The sequence below is a fragment of the Aotus nancymaae genome, unplaced genomic scaffold (genome assembly GCF_030222135.1).
Source record: "Aotus nancymaae isolate 86718 unplaced genomic scaffold, 86718_ANA_hifiasm-v0.15.2.pri h1tg000053l, whole genome shotgun sequence".
In the NCBI taxonomy this organism is placed as follows: domain Eukaryota; kingdom Metazoa; phylum Chordata; class Mammalia; order Primates; family Aotidae; genus Aotus; species Aotus nancymaae.
In genome coordinates, this window is record NW_026988467.1 from 14,376,875 (window position 1) to 14,396,838 (window position 19,964).

The window sequence follows — 19,964 nt, forward strand, 5'->3', positions numbered from 1 at the left end:
CAGAGGAGTGCGAGGATCTCAGCCCCAGCACTTTGATGCTCAGTGAGCTTTGCCAAGTTACTCACAGTTCTGAGCCTCAGTTTTCTCCTGGGGAAAATGGGGCTACATCACTGGGGTGTTGCCAGTCTCAAAACCGCCAATGTCTGAACCCACCAGGGTTGTTCTTGGAGGTTAGGTTGCAGGTCTACAAGGCTCCCCTTGTTGCCATGGCGTGGGGGGAGGGGGGCAGGAGGTGGCCGTGGGGGGGAAGGTCACTCCTCTAGGGTTTCCCTTGGGGCCGGCAAAGGAATCTCTCACCCTTTTGGGGGAACCTCAGGGCAAGAGGTTGAAGTGAGGGAGGAGAAGCTGGCACCCCCTGCGCCCGCGCGCCCGCGGGATCTCCCCGTAGGGGAACGGGGAAGGGAGATGGTGTGTGGGAGCGCGGGGTGGGAGAACTAGGAGGCGGGAAGCGGGACGCCGGGTGGGTGACGGAGCGAGGAGGTCGCCCTGTGGCTCGGGCCCAGCCCCATCCCCGAGAGCCTCAGTTTCCCCCCTGTGCTGTGGGGGGCTGGGTGGGCTGCCGGGACCGCCGGGGGCTCGCGGCAGGTCGGGGAGGCCCGGTCTCCCTCGCAGCGTGCTCGGAGCCCGGAGGGGGCGCGGCGGCCCCGGCCCCGGCCCCGGCCCCGGTCCCGGCCACCAGGGGTTAAGCGGTGACCTCAGCCGCAGCGCCCCGGGACCGGGCGGGCGGGGGCGGCGCCGCATCGCGCTCGGCGGCGGCGGAGGCGGCGGGACCAGGCCTCGGAGCTAGGCGGGCGCGGGCGCAGTCCCGGTGGGCGGGCGGGCGGCGCGGCCATTGGCTCGGGCGGCGGCGGCGGCGGCGGCGGCGGCGGCGGCGGTGGGGGCGCCGTCCCGGCCATGGGCGCCCGCGGCGGCCTGTGGAGCTGGAGGCGCGGCGCCGGCCGCCGGGCGCCTTTGTGAGAGCGGCGCGGACGACAAAGGCGCGGGCCCGGGCGGCCCAGGCGGGTGAGTGAACGCGGCCCGCGGGCCCGGCCTCCGCGCGATCCTTGCGAGTCCTGAGTCTGCGAGTGCGGGGGAGGCGCTCCAGGCGCCGGGGTCCTCCCGGTGTCCGGGGTGTCGCCGTGGGCCGGAGGGGGCCGTGTCCGCCGCTGTGTCCCGGTGTCTGGGTGTGAGAGCCCCGAGCCCGCCTCTCCTGTCTGTGTGGGTCTCTCCTGTGTCACTGGAGTGCTGGTTACCAGGGCGAGTAGCCTTTGTGCTTCAGCCCGTGAGTGTGAGTTTGTGTGTGGGGGGAGGGGGCTCCAGCCGGTTGGGGTCAGGACAGTTTGGGAACCGCCGCCCCCACCCTGTGCCTCACTTTCCCCTGTGGTCCACTTTCTCCTGCGCTGGCCTTGGGGGTCCCCAGGATCCGGTGAAGTCAGGGAGTGCCCTTGTCGCCTCTGTTGTAAGTCAGCCTCTCCCACCCTGGACCCCCGCCCAGAGGCGGAACCGGACGGCCTCCCGCAGGAGGAGACTGGGAGGAGAGGAGGCCGGGTCAGCCGGAGGCCGTGGCTGCGGAGCTGGGCCAGTCCTGGATCCTCCCCGGAACAGGGACATGTGTCAGGGAGGGTCCTACTGAAGATGAAGACCAGCCTCCCCGGAGTCCCTGGGATGGCCTCTGAGACCGAGCGCAGGCCTGATTGTAGGGAGCGTGTGGATAATTCTTCCTCCCTCTCCCAAAGTGGGGCCCTGGGGCAGGGCTCTTGAATCTTCCTTTGGCCCTGAAAGCCAGGAGGCCCTGAGTTGTTCAGTGCCAAGCAGAGAGGTGGTGGCTGGTGGGCTGTACTTCCCACTGGCTTTGGAGCTCAGCTGCTGCCCCAAAGTCCTTGGCTTCCCTTAGGGATGCTACTGGGAAGCCACGCCCCCGGTCGGGAGCCCCATCTGCTCTTCCTCAGATTCTGGGGAGTGAGGGCAGGTTATGCGGGCTCATTAAAATGCACAGCTCTTCCCGGCATCCGCAGAGCACTGTGCTCCCAGTAGTGTTCAGGCCCTAGGCACACAGACTAGAAAGCAGGTCAGCCTCAGGAAATCTCCAAGCTCCCTGTGACTGTGGGGTAGGGACTGCCCTTCACCTTCCTTGGGCCCTCAGGGTGAAGCTCAGAACCTCTTGTAAGGCTTCCTGTGGTGCCCGAATCTGATGCTCACTCTGCCTCTAGGCCTTTGCCTTCCTGAGGTCCCCTGTCCCTTCCCCTTCCACCCGAGACCTTCTGCTGGCTGTTCTCTCTATCCAGGAAGTGGGTCCCATCCTTCACCTCTCTGATTTCTCACTCAGGAGCTACTTCCTCTTCAGTGAGCCAGGCTAGCCCCAATGCTTTTAGGGTTCTTGCCTAAGTCGTGGGGGCAGGGGGCTTTTTTACACCTTCCAGTGGAGCAGGGACCATGTCTGTCCTTGATCACAGCTCAGAACAGTGCCTAGTGCATAGTGGGTGTTCTACACATAGTTGCTGAATCAGCGAATGTCCAACAACTAATGGTTCCTAAGTTCTGTTCCAAGTTTTAACTCTGGAGAAGTCCGAGGAGTGGAGAAAGCTGGTGGACTGCTCTGGGGTCCAGGTACCAGGCTAGTATATAAGAGGAGGTTGGGTGCCGTGGCTCATGCCTGTAATCCCAGCACTTTGGAAGGCCGAGGTGGGTGGATCACTTGAGGTCAGGAGTTTGAGATCAGCCTGGCTAACATGGTGAAACCTTGTCTCTACTAAAAATACAAAATTAGCTGGGTGTAGTGGTGCATGCCTGTAGTCCCAACTACTCGGAGCCTGAGACAGGACAATCTCTTGAACTCGGGAGGTGCAGGTTGCAGTGAGCCAAGATCGTACCATTGCACTCCAGACTAGGTGACAAGAGCGAAACTCCATCTCAAAACAGAAACAAAAACAACAATTAGCCGGTGTGGTGATGCATGTCTGTAATCCTAGCTACTTGGGAGGCTGAGGAGGGAGGGTCACGTGAACTCGGGTGGCAGAAGTTACAGTGAGCGGAGATTGTGCCACTGCACTCCAGCCTGGGTGACAGAATGAGACTCTGTCTCAAAAGGAAAAAAAAAAAAAGATTCAGCATGGTGGCTCATGTTTGTAATCCCAGCACTTTGGGAGGCTCAGGTGGGAGGATCACTTGAGCCCAGGTGTTCGGGACCAGCCTGGGCAACATGGGAGACCACATCTCTACAAAAATTTTTAAAAATTAACTGGATGTGGTAGTGCATGCCTGTAGTCCCAGCAACTCAGGAGGTTGAGATGTGAGGATCACATGAGCCTGGGAGTTTGAGGCTGCAGTGAGCTGTGATTGTGCCACTGCACAATCTGCCTAAGTGACAGAAGGAGACCATGTCGTAAAATATATATATGTGAGGAAAGTGTACTGTTACTTGGATTTATAATATATGCTGAGTGCCAGGTGCCGGGCTAGATGCTCTAAGCATGTACCTCTTATGCCCTGAGAAGGAACAGAGTGGAAAGAATACATGTAATCTTCTTAGATTAATTTTGAAAAGATAAAGTAAGTGATATATATGCCATGATAAGATAATAATAGCGTGGATTTATATTGCACTTTCATATCTGCTATCTCTTTGTTTTGACAACACCCTAGTAATTAGGCAGAAGGATGGGTTCATACCCATTTTACAGATGAGGAAGATGAGCACACAGCATTGAAGTGACTGCTGAAGCCCACTGCTGAAGCGAGTCAGTGAAGGAGCCAGCACTCAGCTTGGGACCCCGTGGCCACTCAGTCCTTGCTTTCTTCTGCACAACTGCCTCCAGTGCCTTTTGCATTCCTGTCACCCGGCTAGACAATGGTGAATGAGTCACTGTTCTTGCCCTCAAGGGGTCTGAAGTCCAGGAGAGAATCGGGCTCTTTAACAACTGTGTGCCAAAGTTGTTGTTCCACCCCATGGTGCCACTTTGGGCCCAGCTCAGCACCTTCCTTGCCCTGTGTCCCAGAGAGTTCTTGGTCTCTCTGCCTCAGTGGAGAGCATTAGAGCCATTTTCCTTCGGGACCCTGGTCTAAGGCAACGCCCAGGAGTGGCTGGTCCTTACAGAGCCTCTGCTGAGTCCTGGGCAGTGCTCAGTTGGGAGTCAGCTCATACCTACACTGAAGAGCTGATTGCTAAATTTTAGGAATGTTATGAGCCGGTTGTTAAACACAGCCATTATGAAAAATTTTGAGTATATATATTTGTCATTAGGTAAATTATATATTTTTTGAGACAGAGTTTCACTCTTGTTGCCCAGGTTGGAGTGTCGTGGTGCAATCTTGGCCCACTGCAACCTCGCCTCCCGGGTTGAAGAGATTCTTCTGCCTCAACCTCTGGGATTACAGTAGCTGGGATTACAGGTGCCCACCACCACACCTGGCAAATTTTTTGTATTTTAGTACAGATGGGGGTTCACCATGTTGGCCAAGGCTGGTCTTGAACTCCTGACCTCAGGTGATCCACCTGCCTTGGCCTCCCAAAGTGCTGGGATTACAGGCATGAGCCACTGTGCCTGACTCCAAATTTTGTATATATGTGTGTGTACATATATATACACACATACATTTTGTATATATATATGTGTGTATATATATATACACACACATATATATATTTTTGAGATGTAGTTTTTGTTGCTCAGGCTGGAGTGCAGTGGTGTGATCTCGGCTCACTGCAACCTCTGCCTCCTGGGTTCAAGTGATTCTCATGCCTCAGCCTCCTGAGTAGCTAGGATTACAGGTGCCCACCACCATGCCTGGCTAATTTTTGTATTTTTAGTAGAAACAGGGTTTCACTATGTTGGCCAGGCTAGTCTCAAACTCCTGAACTCAGATGATCTGCCCACTTCAGCCTCCCAAAGTGCTAGGATTACAGGCATGAGCCTCTGTGCCTGGGCCATAAATTATATTTTATAAAATATAAATACTCAACTTTTTTTCCTAATCATTGTATTATATTTTATTACCTGTGCATTTGTGGTTATTTGCTGCTTTGTGTGTGTGTGTGTGTGTGTGTGTGTGCACACGCGTGCACACACGTGTGTGTGTTGGGGGGTGTATTAGTTCTTTTTCATACTGCTATAAGGAAATGACCCAAGACTGGGTAATTTGTAAAGAAAAAGAAGTTAAATGGACTAACATTTCCATGTGGCTGAGGAGGCCTCACAGTCATGATGGAAACTGAAGAAGGAGCAAAGGCACGTCTTACATGGTGGCAGGCAAGAGAGTGTGTGCAGGGGTACTACCCTTAATAAAACCATCAGATCTCGGGAGACTCATTCACTATTACGAGAGCAGTATGGGGAAAACCCGCCTGTGAGTCAGTTACCTCCCACCGGGTCCCTCCCATGACATTTGGGGATATGAGAGCTACAATTCAAGATGAGATTTGGGTGGGGACACAGCCAAACCATATCAGTGTGTGTGTGTGTGTGTGTGTGTGTGTGTGTGTGTAATGCACATAGTGCTGTGCTGCTCCATATCTCTTCTCAACTCCATTCAGTGATGTCATGTTGGCATCTTGAAGTTGGCCACAGTGAGAGTTTTTATACCACAGAAATTGGCAAACACTGCAAATCAGAGTCTATTCCCCTGAAGAGCCTGTTTACCAGCACACCACTGGGGCTCCAGCAATGAGCAACTCAGTCCCTCCCCTTGAACTTACATTTTGGTGTGAAGTCGCTCCAGCACTGATCTTACTGTCCTTATGGCTGAGGGGCAGCTGTGGGCAGGGCCTGCTGTGGGGATCGAGGTTGTAAATTGTCCTCAAATTGCAGGAGCTCTCCACTCCAGCATGCGAGTTGTTACCACGCACCAGCAAGAGGGGAAATGGGACAAGAAGGAGATTCAGTTAATTGAGAGCTGGCTTTGCCATTGAGTGACCCTATTCAGGATGACCCAGGCATCTCGGAGGAAAAGCAGCAGTGGTGTCTGAGGACCGATTGTGGACAAGTTAAGTAGTTTGGGGCTCGTGGGGGTGTGATGTCCAGGGCATGGGTGGCTAGAGCTGGCATAGGCAACAGTGGGCATGACCTGTCCATATGGATTCAGAGCCTGCTTGAGAGAGTAGAGGCAGATGGTTGCTCTTGTACAGCCTGTGATCTCTGGGTGGGAGATGGACATGTGCACAGTTACATACAGTGGAGGGGGTGCAGAGTGTAGCAGGGGAATGGGGTAGGGAGAGGGAAACAGTTCCTGCCTCTGAGCCTTTGCACATGCTGTTCCTTCTACCCAGGGGAGTTAATGTGTGTTTTTTCTACCCAGAAGGAACAGCACGTGCAAAGGCTTAGAGGCACTTGAGAGTTCAGTCTGGCTCTGGTGTCAGGTGAAACAAAAATCTGCAGGCTTGAAACAGAACAGGGGAAGCACTGAATCTTCCTCAAGTCAGGGGCCATGATGTCATCTGGGTGCCAGCAAGGGAAGGCTGCCAGACCTCCCCTGTCAGGGGCCCTGTGCAGTGTGAATCACACTGCTTCCCTGAAAATCTTTAAGGTTTCTTGGTAGTTTCCTGCTGTCCCTAAAGCTTGCTGCTGTTCCAGCCCCTGCATCTGTGGCTGGTGGATTCTCAAAAACATATCCATGTTAATATCAAGCCAAACAAAACTTAATTGGGAAGAGGAGTCTCCTGTTCTCCCACCACTGCTAATGATACCAGAAAAGCTACTTCTATCCTTCATTTAGGCAGATAATTGAGAGCTTGTGTGTTTAAAGGCAGCTGATTTTTACTTTATGCCTGTATGTGCCAGATATTTTTCATGAATCAGTTAATTTAATTTCCATGCCGATCCTGCAAGTAGGTCCTATTTTCCCATCTTATAGATGAGAAAATTGAGTCTCAGAGACGTATCCAAGGGCACTGTGTTTGTAAGTGGCAGGATTCGAACCTAGCAGGCCCTGAGGTCTTTCTTTGGTTCCACGCTCCCCTCCTTTATGCGGTTTTCTTTTTCCCTTTGGGGAGGGGAGGAAGAGATTAGTCACATGCCTGGAATCTCAGCACACTTTGCCATTCTTAGTTTGGAGTTAATGTGTGTGTGTGTTTTGAGACAGAGTTTCACTCTTGTTGCCCAGGCTGGAGTGCAGTGGCATGATCTCGGCTCACCGCAACCTCTGCCTCTCGGGTTCAAGTGATTCTCCTACCTCAGTCTCCTGAGTAGGTAGGATTGCAGGCATGAGCCACCATGCCCAGCTACTTTTGTATTTTTAGTAGAGACAGGGTTTCTTCATGTTGGTCAGGCCAGTCTTGAACTCCTGACCTTATGTGCCTGCCTCAGCCTCCCAAAGTGCTGAGATTACAGGCTTGAGCCACCGTACCCGGCCAATGTGTGTTTTTTTTTAAAATTCAGTGTTGGTGAGATCCAGTCTGGTCATAGCTGGGTTTGTCACTTCGTCACCCTGTAGCTCAGGGTCAAGGCTGAGAATGGAACTCTGGTACCCTCATGGGCCCCCTTGTCCTGGTGTCAGGAGAGAGCTAATACTAATGGCTCATAATTGCAGAGTGGCAAGCACCTTGGGAGTGCATGGCTCCAGGGAGCTTGCTCAGTTCTCAGCTACTCTGAGGTGGGGTACATCATTATCTCTGTTTTGCCTCTGTTGAACTTGCCTAGGGTCGTGCAACCAAGAGGTAGATGCAACAGGGGCACCACATTCTGCTTGCCCCAGAGTCCTATCTCTCCAACCTTCCCAGGGCCTGACCTGGCTGTGCCTTTGACGGTCCCTAGCAGCAGTGCCCATATGCCGTGGAAAATTGCGAAGGACAGTTGACCTCTTGGCCACAGGCCCAGGGTCTGCCCACCTCTTGGTTCGAGCCAGCACTGCGCTTCCTGCCTGGGGTTTGTCTTCCCACTGGCCTGTTGGCTGAGAGGGTGGTCTCAGACCAGGCCCCAACACCACCTTCTTGCAGATACATCCCCAGTCCCGGGCAGTGCAAGTGGTTTTTGATGGTGCCAGCCCATGTTGGCATGTTGGGCCCAAGATGAGGTGCCATTTCTGAGTTTTGGAACCCCTGTTTCTCCTGGAGAGCCTGGCCCCAGAGTGCCCTCCTCTCTGCAAGAGTCCCGCTGGCTGATTGGTATGCATCCCAGAATCCTGGCCATTAGCATACAAGGCAGGAGCCAGCTCTCATTACTCCCCTCTCTTCATTGTTTGAAGTGGGCAGACTTGGAGTGAGCTTTGGAAATGTGGGCTTTTTATTCAATTTCACTAGAAAAACAATGGTTAAATTAAGTAGGAAAATAACAGTCTCCGGAAATTGAAGAAAAATATTCCTGAACCTAGACATTATCTACAACCTTTGAATTTCTTTTAAAATAGGCATTTGTTTTACTTTAAGTTATACACGTATTGCAGGACCACTGAAGAAAACACAGAGGAAATGCAGAGAGAAGAAAATGGAAATCATTTACCACCTAAAGACAGCCTCTCTTAATATCGTGGTGCATATCATTCATGTATTCAGTGATTCATTTGCTCATTCGGCAAGTTATCTATTTAGGGCCCACAAAGGGAGAGGCTGTTCTGGGCTCTGGGAGTAGAGGGGTACCCTGCTCCCTTCCGGGGCTCTTTCTTTGTTGGGCCTTGGGCAACTCACTTGACCCTCCTGTTATCTCAGTTTTCTCATCTGTAGAATGGGGATAACACTCGTAGCTGTGTCATAAGGCATGGGCATTTAAAAGAAAGTGCAAGTGGGATGTGCATAATAGTGTCTGGCCCAGGTCACAGCTTAGCAATGTTGGCTTTTGTCACATAGGAGAGGAACACCTTTTCCTCTGCTCTGTTAGGTTCTGTGATTGAGCCTATGAATTAAACTGACAGAGACAGATTAATAGGAGAAAAAGCATACAGATTTTGTTTAATGTTACTTTCTTTTTTCTTTTTTTACTCCATAGAAAAGAAATGAAAACCCAAAGAGGCAGTTAGACCCAGGAGTTTACATACCACTTTAACAAAGGGCGATAAATTGTGGAGAAGTGAGGCTACAAAAGAAAAGGATTGGACTCTTGGGAGGGGGGAGCAGTAAATTTCAGGAAAGTCACTAGGAAATGTGTGGTAGATATGGGTGGTTTAATAAAGTTTGTTGTGTAGATAAAGTAAGGGAAAGGGGCACACCTTTGCAAATGGGAATTTATGTCACCTTTACAAAGGGAAATTTATATCCTGCTTTTAGGCAGAGAGTTCTTCCCGCATCTGCTGCTGCTCAAGTACCTTGAGATCTAAAGAATTCTTTTTTTTTTTTTTGAGATGGAGTTTTGCTCTTGTTGCTTAGGCTGGAGTGTGGTGGTGTGATCTCAGCTCACTACAGGCATGTGCCATCACACCCAGTTAATTTTGTATTTTTAGTAGAGACAGGGTTTCTCCATGTTGGTTAGGCTATTCTCAAGCTCCCGGCCTCAGGTGATCCACCTGCCTCAGCCTCCCAAAGTACTGGGGTTACAGGTGTGAGCCACCAAATCTGGCCCTTTTTTTTTTTTGGAGACAGTGCTCTGTCGCCCAGGCTGGAGTGCAATGGTGTGATCTTGGCTTACTGCAACCTCCACCTCCAGGGTTCAAGTGATTCTCCTGCCTCAGCCTCCTGCATAGCAGGGATTACTGGTGCATACTACCACCCCCCAGCTAATTTTTGTAATTTTAGTAGAGTCAGTGTTTCACCATTTTGGCCAGGCTGGTCTCAAACTCCTGACATCAAATGATCCTCCTGCCTCAGCCTCCCAAAGTGCCGGGACTATAGGTGTGAACCACCATGTCTGCCCCTGGGATGGCATATTCTGATCTTTGTCAGTTACAACAGTGAGCAGGCTGACATTAACCTTGCCCTTTGGGTCTTTTTGTTTTTGTTTTTTTTGGGAGTGTTGCTTTGTCACCCAGGCTGGAGTGCAGTGGTGTGATCTTGGCTCACTGCAACCTCCACCTCCTGGGTCCAAGTGATTCTCCTCTCTCTGCTCTCCCCAGTAGCTGGGATTACAAGCATGTGCCACCATGCCTGGCTAATTTTTGTAATTTTAGTAGAGTTGGGGTTTCTTCATGTTAGTCAGCCTGGTCTCAAACTTCCGACCTCAGGTGATCCACCTGCCTTGGCCTCCCAAAGTGCTGGGATTACAGGTGTGAGCCACTGCGCCTGGCCCCCATAAATACCTTTACTAATGAAAAATAGTTTCAAGATTCTAGCTAGTAACAACTCTGTTAAGAAATTCACCATTTTCCAATAATGTATTAAAAAATAATTTACCAAGTGCCTATGATGTGGAAGTACTTGACTCAGTGCTGTGGGGTGATGGATGGATACAAAGATAAGGTGAGGTTTTACGCTCCAATAACCCACAGTCCAGCAAACAAGGCTACAAACATTGGCGGGATCAAGGGCAGGGAGTGACTGATTTACCTTTGCAAAAGATCCTGTGTGTGCTGGGAGGAAAATTGGCTGTAGAGAGCCAGGGTAGAGGAGTGGAGCTGGGAACCAGAGGAAAGGTGAGAAAAGGTTCCCATTTGGCAGTGAAATAGGAGAAACGTATTGGGTTTGGGTTATATATCAGTGGGAATCAACTGGAATTTCTGGTGGATTGTACAGAGGGGTGAGGGAAAGAGAAGAATTGAGCATGACTTCTAGATTCTTCTTTTGAGTATCTGAGTGAGTGGTGGTATCATTAAACGAGATGGTTAAGAGGGAGTGAGGAGCATGGGTTTTGGAGAAACCGAGGGTTAGGTTTGGAGCAGGTTCACAGTGAGAGGCTGCTGGTAGGCTGGGCACGGTGGCTCACGTCTATAATCCCAGCACTTTGGGAGGCCAAGGCGGGTGGATCACCTGAGGTCGGGAGTTTGAGACCAGCCTGGCCAACATGGTGAAACCCTGTCTCTACTCAAAATACAAAAATTAGCCAGGGGTGGTGGTGGGTGCCTGTAATCCCAGCTACTCAGGAGGCTGAGGCAGGAGAATCACTCAAACCAGGGAGGCGGAGGTTGCATGGAGCTGAGACGGTGCCATTGTACTCCAGCCTGGGCAACGAGAGTGAAACTGTCTCAAAAAAGAGAAAAAAGCCCCCAAAACCCAAAAGAAGTCCAAGGGGGTCTCAAGATCCTCTGGCTGGAGATGCAAACTTGGGCATTGTTAACATATAAAAGGGACAGATGTAACCACCCAGAGGGACTGTTCAGAGGAGAGATCCCTCCACCGGGAGGGGAGCTCTGGGATCTCTTATAGTCTGGTGGAGGAGGAGGAGCCAGGGAGGGCAGCCTGGGAGCTGCAGGGGGATGAGTGCAAGGAACCTACCTTCAGTGCCAGGCACTGAATGAAGCACTTGGGGAGGATCGGCCCCTGGAGTCCTCACAATAAGTCTGAGGTGCAGGTGCTGTTATGCTTCTCACTTTCCGGAGAGGGAAAGAGGCCCAGAGGTGACGCAGCGCACCGGCCAGCAGGTGCTTGGCTGCGCGGGGAGTGAGGATCCACACCCAGGGGTCAGTCCAGTTCCTTCGCCCACAACATTCCCATGTTGCAGAGGAAGATACTGAAGCTTGTGGTTTCGTTAATTTGTTTTCATCCTTGCATTCCTCTCCTTCCAACACATATTTACTGAGCACGTGCTGAATGCTGTGCACTGGGCAAGGAACTGGAGATTCCAAGATGAGTAAGAGATGGTGCCGTTAGTCTGGTGGGGGAGGTGGATGGGCAACAGCTGAAGGGTGGGCGGTGCCTGGCACAGGTGGAGGGGCTCCAAGGAGGCTTCCCAGGGCAGTGTCCAAGCCCAGCAGTGGAAAAGGCAGGGTTGGGTCAGGAAGCAGGAGGCATTCCAGGCACGTACCTAGGCTGCGGGGAGGGAAGGGCAGGGCCATGTCAGGGAAGGTGCAGGGGGTGTTGCAGAGGAGCCCTGTCCTTTGCACAAGGGCCTTGTACTTTATCTTGTCGGCCCTGTGAGCCAGTCAAGTGTTTCAAGCCAGAGAATGATGGGATTAGAACTTTCTGTTTGGGATAGAGATTGAAGTGCAAGAGATAGGAGAGTTACCAGGGAAAGCTTTCAAGGCTGTTAAAATGCCCTCTGATTCCTAGGTCGTTCTCTGAATGCTGCTGTTTCCTTACTCCTTCCCAAATTCTGCTCATTTTTCTTTTCCAAAAAGATTTCCGAGTCAGAGAGGTTAAACAACTTGCCTGAGGTTGCACAGCATGCCAAAGCATCCAGGCTGAACTGGTTTCCTAACTGAAACAACCACAGTCCTTCCCAGGGGTGAAAGTGGGTGGTGAGCAACCCCAGAGATGGGCTCACTAGAGGCTTGAGTTGAAGGTCACCGTTCACAGGTCCCTGTGTGGCTTTAAACACTGCCTTTTTGCAGTCTCAGAGAACAGTTGGTGCTTCTGGGCAGGAGGAGCTGGGAGCTGCATGGGTTATTTAAGCAGTTTCCTGGGCATCTGCTTCCTCCCCAGTGAGTGATGGGAAAACTCCACCGGGCTGGTGCAGGATTCGATTAACAGGTCACATGAGGCCAGTGAGGGAGGCAGTCCCTGCTAGGGAGGACAGATGCCTGGCAGAGGGCGGGGAGAGGGGAGGGTAGAGATGGGGAGCATTTCCCAGAGCCGTGCGCTATGAGCTCTGTCATTTTGGGCTGGTGTCTCACCTCTCTGGAGTCTTGGTTCTCTTACCTATAGAGATAATATGAAATGTGAGCAGTAGGATTGAAATACTAACCAGTGTCTACTGCAGGCCTGAAGTGTGCCAGGTACCATGCGTGATCGTGTTTCAATTTTTCTCTCTGTTTTTTTTTTTTGAGATGGAGTCTTGCTCTATCACCCAAGCTGGAGTGCAGTGGCGTGATCTTGGCTCACTGCAACCTCCTCCTCCTGGGTTCAAGTGATTCTCTTGCCTCAGCCTCCCGAGTAGCTGGGACGACAGGTGCGTGCAAGCACCCCTGGCTAATTTGTGTGTGTGTGTGTGTGTGTGTGTGTGTGTGTGTTTTTAGTAGAGATGGGGTTTCATCATATTGGCCAGTCTGGTCTTGAACTCCTGACCTCAAGTGATCTGCTTGCCTTGGCCTCCCAAAGTGCTGTGATTATAGGTGTGAGCCACCATGCCTGGCCTCTTGTTTCAATCTCTTATCATCTTGTGAGGTATGGATGGTTATTATCTTCACTTTACAGGTGACGCAGCTGAGGAACAGAAAGGGTAGATAATTTGCCCCAAGTCACACAGGGTTCCAGGGAGATCACACAGCTGGTAAATGGCAGAATTTGAATCTGACCATCTGACTCTGGAGCCCTCCCCCGAAATCCTGCTGGTCGCTGTCAAACTGTGTTCAGCTGAGCATGAGTCCCTTCCTTGGCAAATCACCTGATAGGATCCTGTGGGGTGCTAGCATTCTGCCCACTCGACTTTGGGACACCTCAATCCCTACAACCCCTTCAGTTTCTTCACAAAGCCTTAGTGCTCCAGTGGGCCTAAGCCCCTGGCTTGTCATCTTGTAGCCACTTGGGGCAGACCCGGGACCAGGATCCCAGCATCCCAGACTCCTGGCCTTCTTCTCTTTTCATTCCTCCAGGGCCTCAGAGGGGCACTGGACTGGGAGCCAGTTACCTGGGTTCTAATCCCACTTCTTCCTTGAACAAGCCAGAAAAGCTTGGGCAGCATTTCATTTTGCCCCCTGCCTTTACCGTAAGCTTCAGTTTCCTCTTCTATGAGATAGGTAGATTGAGAAAGTCTCTACCAATTCTAATAATTCATAAGCGTTAAGATTTCAGGTTTCTAGGAATCTGTAAGAGTCAAACATTTGCCACTTTTTTCTGCTTTCTGTCCCTTATTGCCTGTGGGACTCTGGGAGATTGAGGTGAGGAAACAATTCAGTGAGCCCTCTGTAGTTTGATAGGCTGTAGTTTGAGGGTGGTGGCTCATGCCTGTAATCCAAGCACTTTGGGAGGCTGAGACAGGAGCATTGCTTGAGCCCTGGAGTTCAAGACCAGCCTGGGCAACATAGTGAGACCCCCAACTTTACAAAAAAACCAAAAAACAAAAATTAGCCAGGTGTGGTGGTGTGCACCTGTAGTCCCAGCTACTCAGGAGGCTGGGGCGGAAGGATGGGTTGAGCCCAGGAGGTTGAGGCTGCAGTGAGCTATGATGGCACCACTGCACTCCAGCCTGGGCAGCAGAGTGAGACGCTGTCCCTAAAAAATAAATTTAAAAATATATAGTTTAATAGTAGCTTGTGATAATGACTATTACTTGAGTACCACTGGGTGCCAGGCACTGCGCTGGCTGTGTCATGTATTATTTGATTGCGTACTCAACAGGGAGGTGAGTATGAATAGCTCCATGTTAGATGTGAGAACTGAGACACAAAATGTTTAGCTAACTTCCTTTAGGGTCAAGTGGTTACATTGCTTTTATATGAAAGCTAGACTTGTAAGACCAGAGGAAGTGCAGAGGATACATTTGCTAGGTGCTTCCTCGTGGGGGTACGGCCTCTCTACCTCACGTCCCATCACTTGGAGCTCTCTGCAAAACCCGTTCTCCCGGGCCGCAGATGCAAAAATCCACCCAGTTCATCCACTCTTGAGAAATGATGTTGAGTCAGATCTGGAAACACTAAACGGGTGAGTCACAGTGAGGATGGTGAGGGGCAGGGCAGGGAGGAACAGTGCTTAGCCCACCACTGGCCAGAGCTCGGCCTTGCCTCAAAGCCCAGCCCAGAGTGCAGGCCTCAGCTATTTACAGAGAAGGGGACTTGGGACCACGGAGAGGACGCGGCTGGCAGGGAGGGAGACAGTGGAGCTGAGGGTCAGATGACAGAGCTAAAAGGGTTTTCAGGGAATCATCTCATCCACATATAGGACGTCTCAGTCCCAGAGGCGCTGGGACTTACCCTAGGACACACAGCCCATGGTGCCAGACCCAGCAACAGAAAGGGATTTCGGGAGGCTGAATCCTCAGCTTCACCTTCTGGCATCCCTCCCCTCCCCTCCCCTCCTCTCCTCTTTTTTCTTTTCTTTTTTCTTTGAGACAGAGTCTCGCTCTGCCGCCCAAACTGGAACATAGTGGCACGATCACAGCTCACTGCAGCCTCAATTTCCTGGGCTTAGGTGATCCTCCCACCTCAGCCTACCGAGTAACTGGGGCTGCAGGCACATGCCAACATGCTTGGCTACTTTTTGCATTTTTTTTGTAGAGATGGGGTTTCGCCATCTTGCCCAGGCTGGTAGCAAACTCCTGGGCTCAAGCGATCTTTCTGCCTTGCCCTTCCAAAGTGCTGGGATTAGAGGCGTGAGCCACTGTGCCCGATCTTGGGCATCCATGGGCATGACCTTTCGCCCAGGCACTGTGCTGTTTGCCTTCTCTTTCTCCAATCAGGAGAACAAGAACAAAGAGCAACAATAAAGGAATCATTTTGCTAAACATTAAGCATGTTGGTTGCCAATATGGGTAGACTGTGCCCAAGTCCCGCCTCCTCCTCTTCCTAGGTGGATGACTCTGCGCAAGGCATGTGACTCCTCTTAGCTTCCAAGTTCCTTTAGCTGTGTCATGGTTTAAGCAGATTCTGAAATTGCAGCACTTCTCAGTGCCTTTAACATGTGGAGTATTGTTATTCTCCAGCAGGGAGACTTCTGCTGTGGTTTTTCCATTGTTCTTTGAATATCAAATGCCTTTTTTTTTCTCCCAGTGAGCACCTATTAACATATTTCAGGACACAAATGTTTCCCCAAATATACAGATTGGGAACACTGGTGTCAGTTGTTTCTTAGGACTGCTTAAACTTTTTTTTCTTGCTCTGTCTCTTAGGCTAGAGTGCAATGGCGTGATCTCGGCTCTCTGCAACCTCTGCCTTCTGAGTTCAAGTGATTCTCTTGCCTCAGCCTCCCGGGTAGCTGAGATCACAGGCACACGCCATCATGCCCAGCTAATTTTGTTTTTTAGAGTAGAGATGGGGTTTCTCCATGTTGGTCAGGCTGGTCTCGAACTCCTGACCTCAGGTGATCCGCCCACTTTGGCCTCCCAAAGTGCTGGGATTATAGGCATGAGCCACCACGCTCAGCCTGTTTAAACTTTTAAATTCAGACACTGTGGGCTGACTATGGAGTTTTAGGGGACATGTCTACTGAGCTGTGACAGTAAACCCCGCTTTGGGGTCAGCAACACCATAACCCCCCACTACCTGTTCTTGCTTCTCATGTCCCCATCTACCCTGGAGTACCCTACCCGTTGCTCTATCAGCAGGAGGCTTCCTGAGAGGAAAGTCAGGCTCCTGTAATTGGAGCCATCCTGCCTAATTGGGGCAGGAAGACTGGTTGATATGTCTTGGGCAGAGACAGCTGCCCTGCAAAGGCTCTTCCCAGGGACCCTGGCTCACCTGGGAGCATATTTGGAGGCAAGGAGGATGGCAAGGGAGGAACTGAGCCTCCCAATTAGGTCAGGGCAGCCTGGGAGCACAGGGGTGAACGCGAGAGCACAGGGGTGAGCTCGGCTCTGTCATTCACTTTTTTATGACCTTGGGCAAGGCACAGCCCTCTCTGGACCTCAGTTTCCTCATCTGTGAAATGAGGGCCTGGGCTTGGTGATTTGTCGGTTCCCTTCAGGACTGACATTCTGTGAACTACATAATGGAGGAATAGGTACATTTTGTACCTTTTGGCCTCACCCTGGTTTGCTGGGTTTCTTGGGGTCCTCCAAGGTTTCCCCCATTAGGAACTTTTCTCTCTCAGAAGGCACGTGTGTGTGAAGATGCTAGATGTAGGAAGGTGGCCTAGCACCCTGAGAACCGAGAGCCAGTAATTCTCATACATGAAGGCGAGCCTGTGACAAGCCTGCTAATGTGGCAATCCTGCTAAGAAGGCAGATTCTTGGGCCTCATCCCAAGAGACTCTAGTTTTATAGGTTGGTATCAGGAGCTTAGCATCTGCATTTAAAAAAAGCCCTTCACTCAGGTGGCTTTGAAGTCAGTAGTTCAAGGACCACTTTTTGAAAAAGGCTGTTAGACTCTTTGAGCCTTAGGAAAGGCTGGGCACAAAGGCACTCACCTATAGTCTCAGCTACTTGGGAGGCTGAGGCAGGAGGATCACTTGAGTCCAGGAGTTAGAGGCTGCAGTGTGCTATGATTGTGCTTGTGAATAGCTACTGCACTCCAGCTCAGACAACATAGCAAGACCCCGTCTCTAAAAAAAGAAAAAAAACAGAAAATGTGGCCAGGTATGGTGGCTCATGCCTATAATCCCAGCACTTTGGGAGGCTGAGGTGGGTGGATCACTTGAGGTCAGGAGTTTGAGACCAGCCTGACCAACATAGTGAAACCTTGTCTCTACTAAAAATACAAAAATTAGCTGGGTGTGATGGTGTGGACCTATAATCCCAGCTACTCAGGGGGCTGAGGCAGAATTGCTCGAACCCAGGAGGCAGAGGTTGTAGTGAGCCAAGATTGTGCCACTGCACTCCAGCCTGGGTGACAGAGCCAGACTCCATCTCAAACAACAACAACAACAAAAAAAAAACCCAAAAAGAAAATGTGTAGGAACATGCTAACCTTTCAGGGTTGGTGACGGGCTCAGTGGATGCCCTCACCGGCAGTAACAGCCTTGAAGGGCTGGTGACTCCTCTTCACACACACTGATGTGTCCCAAACCTGGCTGATTGTCAGAATTGTTAGGAAGCTTTTGAACAAAATAGGAATTCCTGAACCTCACCCTTGGAGATTCTGAAGCAGCAGATCTTGGCTGGGATTGAGGAATCCCCATGTTTAAAAGACTCCCTAGGTCTTTTGTTAATTTGTTTATCATTCGTTCAACAAGTATTTCTGGAGGGCTGTGATGGAATGGCTTAGGCCCATGGGAAAGACTAACATAATTGTAAGGCCAGACACAGTCTCGGACATTATGTCACCTGCTCTGTGGCTTGGTGAAGGAGACAGACAGTGATTACGTAGGGATGCTTGGCCAGGCTGGGGAAACACATAGCTAGAAAAATGGCTGGGTCAGACTAAATACTTGGGGCAAAGCTAGGATTCCTGGGTTGTGAGCTCTAGTAAATTCCACATTGAAATAGAGCCCTGGGCACAGTGTCCTCTGGCCACTACTTATATTCTCCTGTCATCCATCCAATCTCCCTCCCACTCGTCCACCCACTCACCCATTCATTCGTCTACGTATTCATTTACCCACCCACCCACGTATCCATCCAACCATCTGTCCATCTGTCTACCCGTCTGTCTGTCCATCTGTCTGTCCGTCCATCCATCCAACTATCCATCCATTCATCCATCCATCTATCCACTCACCTACCAACTCATCCATCCATCCACCCACCCACTCACCTACCCATTCATCCATTTATCTACCCATCCACCTACTCATTCATTTATCTATCGATCCACCCACCAACACATTTACTCCCTCATCCACCCCTCATCTCTTGAATTTCTTCAGAATGCTAAGGACTGCCCTGGGTATTGGAGAGACAGAAATGAAAGGCATTATTCTTGCCCTCAAGAAACTCACGGTCTAGTGGGCTGTCAGGAAACTGAGCAAATGATTCCAGTCCAGAGTGTTAGGTGCTCAGAATGACAAGTGTCCAGCTGTCTGTCCCAGTGGTCATCATGGGAGACTGCTCTGAGGCCAGCTGCATGTGCTAAGCAAAATGTATTTGGGAGTGACCCAAGCAGATAAGGTGAGGAATGGCTTCCAGGCCCAGGAAGGGTCTTGCCTTTGGGAGGGCAGGTCATCATAGCTGGGGACCTCTTCCTCTCCTGACGCTCAGGTTCTCTTTGATTTTCCAAGTGGCCCAACGAGGCCTGGGCCACGGTAGATGCTTAGCCAACATGAGTTGTCAGTGAATAGGGAGATCAGTCAGAAAGGATGCCCTGTGAACATTGCTGAGGAGCTGTGGCTCTGTGGGGCCAGAGGCAGGGTGCACGCAGGGGGCGACACTGTGTCACAGGCTCCCTGGGCTGGGCAGGGAGAATGGAGGGGAGGGCTGAGGGGCCCTTCCTCAGCTTCCTCGGCTGTCAGCTCTTTTCTTGTGCAGATTGGAGCCATTGCATTCGTGAAAGCCGATGACTCCTTTCCGATGACTCCTTCCTACCAGTGGATTTCCTGCAACCCACAGGGCCCGGCCTTAGCTGGGGTGTTGGGGGAGCATGATGATGTGGGGAGAGTGGTGGATGCAGCAGCCTCAAGAGCCTGGGTCTCTGGTATCAGACTGCCTGCTGTAGATCCTCACTTGTGCCACTTGTCGGGTGTGTCCTGGGGCAAGTGTCTCAGCCTTTCTGTTTCAATTTAGTTTCTCAGTTGGGGATAATAACATCCCTACCTCACATGGTTGTTGGGACGATTAGGAGTTCTCCCTGGTAAAGCACTTAGTGCAATCCTGGTACACGGTAAGCGTTGACACAAGGCAGCTTTGGTGTGGAGCTTTGGAGGCAGCCCTGTGACGGGCAGGACGCTGGAAGGGGTTGGGTATTTACTAGCCTTGGAGCCAGAAGACCTGCTTGGAATCCCACCCCTACCTCTGACTGATTGTAGAGACCTTGGCAGGCTGATTCAATGCTCTGAGCTCAGATTTATCATCTGTGAAATGGGGACTGACACCCCCCCAGGGCTGCTGGGAGGATTCACTGGGTCTGATGGCTTATTCTCTGCATTGGGCTTATGATTGAGATCAGAAAACTCTAAACAAGAGGAATGAAATCTTCATTTGCTTGAGTGGCATGGATGGCCATGCCTGGGAGGCAGTCTGTGGGCCACCTCTCTTGGCCCTGGCCTTCTCCCTCAGTTGCCCTCACGGTTGCAGGTTCCTAAGGAAAGGGATTGTCATGTGACTGGGGCCCAGGGTCTTCAGAATGACGTGCTACAGGGCAGAGGGTCAGGCTGGTGCCATTTCATCTGCAGGAGTGCAGGGGAAGGTGACTGTCCTCCCCCAGCCACACTGGGTCTGGGTGCCCGGAAGAGACGGAGGTTTCTGGTGCCTGCCCTGGGTTCAGCACCCCTGTCCCTCCACACCTCATGT

General features: G+C 51.4%; 1 protein-coding gene across 2 annotated transcripts in view; it reads left to right on the forward strand.

The window, feature by feature from the left end:
* The window catches only part of ARHGEF10L (Rho guanine nucleotide exchange factor 10 like), a 177,960-nt gene that overhangs the window by 19,804 nt on the left and 138,192 nt on the right, over positions 1-19,964 (forward strand). Inside the window, exon 1 of one of the 2 annotated variants that reach the window (XM_064363357.1) lies at positions 966-1,002. The exons of the other annotated variant lie outside the window; for it this stretch is intronic. The gene's annotated coding sequence lies outside the window, so the exon portion shown is untranslated. Of the gene's footprint in view, positions 1-965; positions 1,003-19,964 lie in introns of those variants that run through there. 2 annotated transcript variants of the gene reach the window in all.